The sequence below is a fragment of the Rhinopithecus roxellana genome, chromosome 4 (genome assembly GCF_007565055.1).
Source record: "Rhinopithecus roxellana isolate Shanxi Qingling chromosome 4, ASM756505v1, whole genome shotgun sequence".
Taxonomy (NCBI): domain Eukaryota; kingdom Metazoa; phylum Chordata; class Mammalia; order Primates; family Cercopithecidae; genus Rhinopithecus; species Rhinopithecus roxellana.
This window is the reverse complement of record NC_044552.1, coordinates 16,096,638-16,103,676: the sequence shown is the minus strand read 5'-3', so window position 1 is coordinate 16,103,676 and position 7,039 is coordinate 16,096,638.

Here is a 7,039-nt window from a genome sequence, read left to right as displayed (position 1 = left end):
TTGATTTGCATGTGTTTTACCATTTTTGCATCCCAGGGGTAAACCTTACTTGGCCATGATAAATGATATTTCTAATCTATTGTTGAATTTGGTTTGCTAGTATTTTTTTGAGAATTTTTGCATCAATACTAATCAGAGCTATTGGCCTGTAGCTTTTCTTTTTGTTTTGATGTGTCTTTGTCTGGTTTTGGTATCAGGGCAATGCTGTCTTCGTAGAATGAGTTTGGAGGTATTCCCTGCTCCTCTATTTTTGAAAGAGTTTGAGTAAGATTGGTATTAGTTCTTTAAATATTTGGTAGAATTCAGCAGTGAAGCCGTGAGTTCCAGGCCTTTCTCGACTGGAAGACTTTTTTATTATGGCTTCAATCTTGTTACTTGTTATTGGTCTGTTCATGTTTTAGGCTTCTTCCTGGTTCAATCTTGGTAGGTTGTATGTATCTGGGAGTATGTCCATTTCTTTTGGACTTTCCAATTTACTGGCATATAGTTGCTCATAGTAGCTACTAATGATCCTTTGAATTTCTGCGGTATCATTTGTGTTGTCTCCTTTTTCATTTCTGATTTTATTAATTTACATTGTCTCTCTTTTTTCTTAGTTTGGCTAAAGGTTTGTCAGTTTTGTTTAACTTTTCAAAAGCCCAACTTTTTGTTTCATTGATCTTTCGTATTGTTTTCCTTATTTCTACTCTGATCTTTATTCCTTCTTTCTACCAATCTTGGATGCGGTTTGCTCTGAATTTTCTAATTCTTCAGGATTGCATCATTAGATTATTTGAAATTTTTCCTCTTTTTTGATGTAGGCGCTTATGTCTATAAACTGCCCCCTTAATACTGCTCTTGCTGTATCCAATAGGTTTTGCTATGTTGTGTTTCCGTTATCATTTGTTTCAAGACATTTTTCAGTTTCCTTTTTAATTTCTTCATTAATCCACTGTCCATTCAGGAGCATATTGTTGCATTTCCATGTTTTTGTATGGTTTCCAAAATTCCTCTTGTTATTAATTTCTAGGTTTTTTCCTTTGTGGTCCGATAAGATACTTGACATGATTTCAATTTTTTGAATGTTTTAAAATGTGTTTTGTGACCTAACATATGGTCTATCCTTGAAAATGATCTGTGTGCTGAGAAAAAGAATGTGTATTCTGCAGCTGTTTGATGAAATGTTCTGTAAATATCTATTAGATTTATTTGGTCTCTAGTGCAGATTAAGTCGGTTTTTTTTTTCTTTTTTCTTGTAGATAGAGTTTCACTCTTGTTTCTCAGGCTGGAGTGCAATGGCACGATCTCGGCTCGTTGCATCTTCCACCTCATGGGTTCAAGTGATTCTCCTGCCTCAGCCTCCCAAGTAGCTCAGATTACAGGTGCCCACCACCATCCTAGAGAAATAGTTGAAAACTATATGGTAGTAAAAGACATTAACTTTGTATTGCAGCCTATGTCAGATCATGTAGATTAAACAAAGAATTAGTTCCTTTTCTGACCTCTCCCTAAAGCCATCACAATGCCAACTCTCCAGAGGCAACCATTTTCAACACTTTTAGTTATTTTTAAATGATAAAAATTCAAATGCAGTGATTCTAAAAGTATGGTCCAGTAGTTTCTGGAAGTCTCCAAAACCTTTTAGTTAGGATTCCCTAAATGGGGATCAAAGTTGAGGTAAAAACTAGATATTGGTTAGACCATTTACATTTAATGTAATTATCATATGTTTGAATTTAGGTCTTCCATTTTATTATTTGTGTTTTCTTCCTGTCTGTCTTCTCTTTCCTGCCTTTTGTATTATTTGGACTATTTTTTTAGCATTCCATCTGAATTTATTTTGATTTTAACCATATCTTTTCATATAACATTTTTAGTGGTTGCTCTAGGTATTTAGAAAAATACAAACGTTAACACTTTAATGGCAATTTATAATCACCATTTTATCACTTTAATTGGAATGTGTAAAACTTACCACTAGGTTTCGTTACTTTTCTTTTATGTGTTACATCTGCACACATTGAAAACTCCATCAGGCAATGTTATACCCTGTGCTTTCAAACATCAGATATGTTTTAAAGTACTCAAAAAGAGAACAGTCTATTATGTTTACCCAGATACTTACCATTTCTGTTGTTCCCTTTTATTACTGAAGTTCTGAGATTTCTTCTTGGATCATTTCCTTTCAGCCTGAAAAACTTATCTAGCAAATCTCTTAAGTAGGTACACTGGTCATGAATTCTCTTAGTTTTCCTTCATGTAAGAATGTATTTATTTCACAGAATTCTGAGTTTATAGCCCCTTTCTCCCTCCCTCCCTCCCTCCCTCCCTCCCTCCCTCCCTCTCTCTCTCTCTTTCTTTCTTTCTTTCTTTTTCTTTCTCCTTCCTTGTGGTCTCCATAGTTTTTGATGAAAAATCTATAGTTATTCAAATTGAAAATCCTCTATTTGCAATGCACTGTTTTTCTGTGGCTGCTTTAAAACTTTTTTCATTCTTTTTATTTTTCAAAAATTTCATTGTGACGCATCTGTGCATAATTTTATTCGTGTTTATCCTGTTTCAAGTTCAGTCAACTTTTTAAATCTGTAGGTTATATCCTTTGCTAAACTTGGGAAGTCTTCAGCCATTGCTTTTTCAAACTTTTTTTCAGCACTGCAGTCTTTCTCTTGTCCTCTAAAACTCCAGCGACACAAACATTAGAACTTTTATTGTTGTTTTATGTGTACCTGAAGTTCTACTAGATTTTTTTCAATGCTTTTGTCCTCTTTTTTTGATGTATCTTCAAGTTCACTGTTTCCTCCATCACATCCTTTGTGGTATTGAACCCATCTAATGTGTGGTTTTTTAAATATTGATTATTATACTTTCAACTCTAAAATTTCTATTTTTGTCCTGTGTATCTTCTGTTTCTTTAATGATATCTTGTATTTTTGCTTTTTCTTCGAGAGTCTTCAAGATTGCTCATATAAGCATTTTAAAAGCTTTGTCGGGTACTTCCAACATTGGTGTCATCATGACACTGGCATCTGTTGATTGACTTTTCCCATACATGTTGAGGTTTTCATGGTTCTTTATATGCTGAATACTATTTGAGTGTACCCTGAACATTTTGATTATTATATTTAAGACTTCAGGTCTTGTTTAAATCCTACAGAAGATGCTGACATTTTTGTTTTGGCAGGCACTTGACCTGGTTAAGTTCAGGCCTCACATTTAAACCCATCTTCTCTGAGCTGCAATTCCAATGTTAGTTCAATTTTCAAAGCCTTTCAATGCTACTCAGATCATTCCCAAGTGGGTGCCCCCTGTGAGTGCCCTCTACCCAAGAGGTCAGAGTGGAACCTGGGGAGACCTGTCTCTTAATCTCAGTTCTCAAAGTCTTTTGAATGCCAATTAGGATCAGATTTATACATGCTCAGGCCAGGGGTTAGCCAGGAGTTCATAAACCTCTTTATGGAGTTCCTTTCCCAGACACTCTTATTTTATTTATATATATATATATATACAATTTTTTTTTTTTTTTTTTACTTCTCTGGGGATAATACGGTATGCTTTCCCAAATTCCTCTCTCTGCTCTCTCCTTAGCACCTCTGGTTCCCTGAGGCTTTATTTTATGGTTGTCTAGCCAGTAACTACCCACTTCTGTGACTGCCTTACAGCAGTGAGGGGAGAGAGAGGGCGGGAGAGGGAGGAAGAGAGAGGGCGGGAGAGGGAGGAAGAGAGAGGGCGGGAGAGGGAGGAAGAGAGAGAGGCAACAGTGTTTGTGCTGCCTTCTTGGAGCTGCAGTTCTGCTGAACTGAGAGCAAGGTTTCTCTCCCTTAGAGTTGTAGCCCCTGCGGATTCCTGTTGCTGGCCTTTTTCACTGCTGCACCGAGCCTGCTGTGGGCTTGCCTGAGGGTTGGGGCACCAGAGAATGGAGAAAAAAATACTGAGGGATTTCGCACACACTCTCTGTCCCTTAAAAGACTGCAGCTACTACCGTGCCATAATTAGCTAAAACTTCCACTTTCTGGAATAACTGTCGTTTTCTTACAACTATTCACTTTCTTTCAACTTGCATCACCAGCATAAACACTGGGCTCTCTTTGGGTGCTGTTTTCATGAAAGAAGTGAAACTTTTATCACTTCATGACAGTTGCTGAGCATGCTGAGGGAAGCAGAGGAAGACAGGACTGCCTCTCCCTGTGGAGACTGGAGGTGGGCAGGCCCATCGATTGGCTAAGCGGCTCAGTGTAGCATCTGCTACTAAATCGGGCCCCAGAAAAATTATCATTGTGCCATAATCATGTAGGCCTTTGGAAATCCTTGAGGAAGCTCAAAATAGTGAATGTTAAATTAAAAAATGACAAAGTTCCATTTGATTATCATTCTTGAGAAGTAGTTTCACTATGATCTGTCAAGAAACATCTGTAAGAGATTCAGCTATAATGTGTTAAGGAGAAGGTTAGAAATCTAGGGAAAAGCTCCTATCATTTTATAGTTTCTTTGGGGATTGAAATATTCTACCAAAGCAGGCCTCAAACTAGTGTGTCTGGAAATGGGATGTCTTCACCTGGGATGGGTAGTTGCCCTTGAGCCACATGACCCAGGCATAATTACAGATTTTCAGGAGTGGAAGAGACTTGAGATGCTATCTGACCAAACCTTCTGTTTTTACAGAGGAAGAAACTAAAGCCAACATGTGAAATAAGAACCTGTCAAGGGTCATATTAGGTCACATCAGGTCACATCCTAGCTCTGTGTTGGCATCTTTTCCCTCTGTGCTGCCTGATACGCCTGGGAGGTGCCCTCTGTCCTGCTTCCCACTAGGGCTACACTGATATGTGAGTCCTTTGGGGGAAAAAATCACCCATTTTGGGAATTTTGGAAGCGGAACAAAAGTGGCAGTGTTCTGATGGTTTTGATTAAAGATAGAGAGGTATATGGGTCTATTGCAGACATAAAGAACTCTCTTCTGAATTGGAGGGGCAGCCCAAGACATTGGAGCTACAATGTAATGGAACAGTTCAAGTCAAGTCTTTGTTTTGTCAGGTCAAGCAGTGTAAACTTTGCTGGAAGGAACCTTACTCAGAGGGCCAATCACTTGCTTCTCTAGAGTTCTCAAGCTCTCCTGTGAGTGCCAAGTTGAGCTGCAGAAAGCCAGGACCAGCTCACTGAACTGAGAAATGGACATGAAGATGCCCAGTCTGCAGGTGGTTTCCATTCTGAAAAGTGATGGGCCTGAGGGGGACTGGCATGCAGTCATTCATTCAACAATCATGCTCCTGCTCTGTGCAGTGTGGGGGATACAGTGCTGAGCACAGACAGACCTAGTCTCTGTCCTTTGCAGATTTCAGTGAAGGATAGGAGGTAGACATTGATGCAACAAGCACACAAGTAAATGTAAGACCATGCAGTGATAAAAACCATGGAGGAAGGGCCCATGCAGGGGCAGAAAACAGAGGAAGGGGCTGGTGGAGCAGCTCTTCTAGCTCAAGGCTGAGTGGTATAAACTGTAGCTACTGCATGATCTGAACATGTCTTAAGGAGGGTATCCCCAAAGTGGGCTCATTGGGAGGTACTGTGGAGTGCTGGTTTATTGTAGTTGCCATGTGTTTATGAGTAGTGGAATCCTAGAATTAGAAGGAACTTTGGTCACCTTCTAATTCAATATTCATCTTTCTCAATCCAGGAAACATCTCTACAGCATTCCTAACTGGGGGTTGATCCATTCATTTCCAGACACAGAGAACAGAGTCAAATTCTGCTGTTTCCATAGGCACTATTTTAGTACGACTTCTTTTTTTTTTCTTTTTTATTATACTTTTAAGTTCTAGGGTACATGTGCACAACGTGCAGGTTTGTTACATATGTATACATGTGCCATGTTGGTGTGCTGCACCCATTAACTCATCATTTACATTAGGTATATCTCCTAATGCTATCCCTCCCCCTCCCCCCACCTCACAACAGGCCCCGGTGTGTGATGTTCCCCTTCCTGTGTCCAGGTGTTCTCATTGTTCAATTCCCACCTATGAGTGAGAACATGCGGTGTTTGGTTTTCTGTCCTTGCGATAGTTTGCTGAGAATGATGGTTTCTAGCTGCATCCATGTCACTACAAAGGACATAAACTCATCCTTTTTTATGGCTGCATAGTATTCCATGGTGTATATGTGCCACATTTTCTTAATCCAGTCTGTCATTGATGGACATTTGGGTTGGTTCCAAGTCTTTGCTATTGTGAATAGTGCCACAATAAACATATGTGTGCATGTGTCTTTATAGCAGCATGATTTATAATCCTTTGGGTATATACCCAGTAATGGGATGGCTGGGTCAAATGGTATTTCTAGTTCTAGATCCTTGAGGAATCGCCACTCTGTCTTCCACAATGGTTGAATTAGTTTACAGTCCCACCAACAGTGTAAAAGTGTTCCTATTTCTCCACATCCTCTCCAGCACCTGTTTTTTCCTGACTTTAATGATCGCCATTCTAACTGGTGTGAGATGGTATCTCATTGTGATTTTGATTTGCATTTCTCTGATGGCTAGTGATGATGAGCATTTTTTCTCTTGGGGCACAGGGCGTGAAGTTGGGGACAATATATTTGTCTGCACCAAGGCAGCCTGAGAACAGAGAAGTGAATACTCCTGGGGGTATTCTATATTATTCACTTAATCTTCTAAGTGAATACTCTAGGGGTGCCTGAGACATGGAGCTATGAAAGTACACATTCACAAAAGGAGCAGTTTTAAAACTAGATTATTTCTACTATTCAGGAACACCAAGGAAAGGCCACACAAGGGGGACAAAGTGCATCTGAGATCTAGGAAATTTCCCTGTTGGCCACATACTGATAATGATGTATTAAAATCAATTCTATACTGTGGGGTACTTATTTTGACATTAATAGATACTATGGTGGTTTGACATAGTTGATGCCCAGAGGAAAAGCCCCACACTCACCTACACCAAAGTGAAGTCTGAGTGAGTCAGCTGCCTCCCCTCCCCCATCCCTTCCAAAGCCAATGGTTGGAAGTCACAGAAGTACCTCTGCTGCCACCTAGTGACGACAATGT